Source organism: Lepus europaeus, chromosome 4 (assembly GCF_033115175.1).
Source record: "Lepus europaeus isolate LE1 chromosome 4, mLepTim1.pri, whole genome shotgun sequence".
Taxonomy (NCBI): Eukaryota; Metazoa; Chordata; class Mammalia; order Lagomorpha; family Leporidae; genus Lepus; species Lepus europaeus.
The window spans coordinates 62,027,672-62,029,519 of record NC_084830.1 but is presented as its reverse complement, the minus strand read 5'-3'; the positions used below and the strand labels follow the sequence as shown (position 1 = coordinate 62,029,519).

Genomic DNA, 1,848 nt, shown 5'->3' with positions numbered 1-1,848 from the left:
CTGATGCTGAAAGTATAAGTCCTGAGCCAGTTACTCTCATGATATTGCTGATCCAGAGTGCTCCACATGGGGCAAGAGCCTATTTTTCACTGCTAAACATGGGAAAGATTAAGAGTGTAACACCTTCACTTGTCACTGTAGAATCTCCCAGATTTGACTGACAAGCATGTTTAATCTGATGTTATATGTTAGGAAAATGCTAAGGATACCTAGGAGTAAAGTAAAGTAACAGGCTAAAAATTATGAACCTTGAAAACCAGAAAAAGGCACCACATTTTGAAGCCAAGTAGATGTGACTCTGATAATTGTTATACATGACATGATCCATAGGAAAAAAAAGGCATAGAAAAGAATCACCATATTGTTCACTACTTAGGATTGATATTGTCCTAGGAAAAACAGTGATAATTCAATAAATGAGTCACGCACACAACTAAAAATCCCTATCTTGTTTCAAATGAACTTCAACAACAATTTTGGCCAATTTTTCTCCTGTGTCAAACAAACCTTCTATGTACAGGACCAGTTCAAATCCCTCTCCCTTTCAAACACTAGGTATAAACACCTAGGAACGTTCTGCAATGCAAAGTGCTTAAGGAAGAGAAGGATTCTATGGCACCAGCAACATCACCAAGCTCAGGAAGTTGAGGAGCTATTAACACTGATGGGAGCCAGTCAGGTGGGTTGTTTCTACTCAGGTGTTTCTTCCAACAACTGCATGATGGGTTCAGGGAGGGATTTGTAGATTTTGCATAGCCTCTTGCTGTGAGGTGCAGAAAATCAAACACGTTGTGCCAGGAGACGGAAGCTATCTGAGAGCATGCTCCGGAGCTCCGACCCGTGTCCAGCAGCTGCACACTGGCAAGCAGAGAAACCTTGAGAGGTGGGTTCACCTTGGCAGTCTTTTGCCTGAAGGGGTTGGGCTTCTCACCTCAAGGTAACAAGCCCAATGCAATAATTTTGACTGTGGTCACCTGGTATTGATAAGGTGAACCATGGCCTCAATCCCATCTGTTACTTCTTGTGCTGCATTTTCATGGCTGTTTCTTCCTATCCAGACAACAGTGACCCTAGGTTGAGTATTCTCCAATTCTCAATTCTTTAATCTCACAAAACACATCTCGTTGCATCTCCTCCAATTCCAAAATTGAGTGCATGAAGTGGGGAAAGACGTCCTCGCCATATCTCATACTGCTGTATTGGACGCACCATGGCGTCTCCCACCAACAGGACATCCGGCTGTTTGTCTTTACAATCCCTGGACTAATCTCTCTGCTGAGCCATCCATCTGTCATCTCCCGGAGTATCTTCTGCTGCATGTGGAATAGCTGCTGGGTGTGGGTCTCCTTGGCTTATTCCACACTCAGGTAGAGGCTCTATGTGGGCTCCCAGCAACACGGGTGGGGGGTGCATCTGTCACTCACCACGTCCTCATAGCAGGCTCTGGAGTGTCACTCCTGGCTTCCTTAGTTTAATATCATACTAAATAAATATGCTGATAATAAGCCTAAACATTTGGCAGAGTCCCTGAAACCTAGAAAGTACTCAAATGACTACCATCACACAACGTTTTCCTCTGTGCCAGGCTCTGTCTGAGTGTTTTATGTATGTAACTCATTTAATGTTCACAGAGACAGTAAGCAATGTCACACTCCCTTTCTGCAGATGAAGAACTGAGACGCAGGGTAAGTGACTTGTCTGAGGTCACACAGTGAATACATAACAGTTACCACTCTGCCCTGCAGCCCAGGCCCCATGGCCCTGGAGTCCATGCACTGAGCCACTCTTCTCTGTCTCATATTTCATCATTGTTGTTTTCCTACTCATAAGGACACTTTCCCACTGTGT

General features: G+C 44.3%; 1 pseudogene; it reads right to left on the bottom strand.

Moving 5' to 3' along the window:
• Positions 1-675: 675 nt before the first annotated feature.
• LOC133758691 (platelet-activating factor acetylhydrolase IB subunit alpha2-like) lies at positions 676-1,413 on the bottom strand (annotated as a pseudogene).
• Between the last annotated feature and the right edge of the window lie 435 nt (positions 1,414-1,848).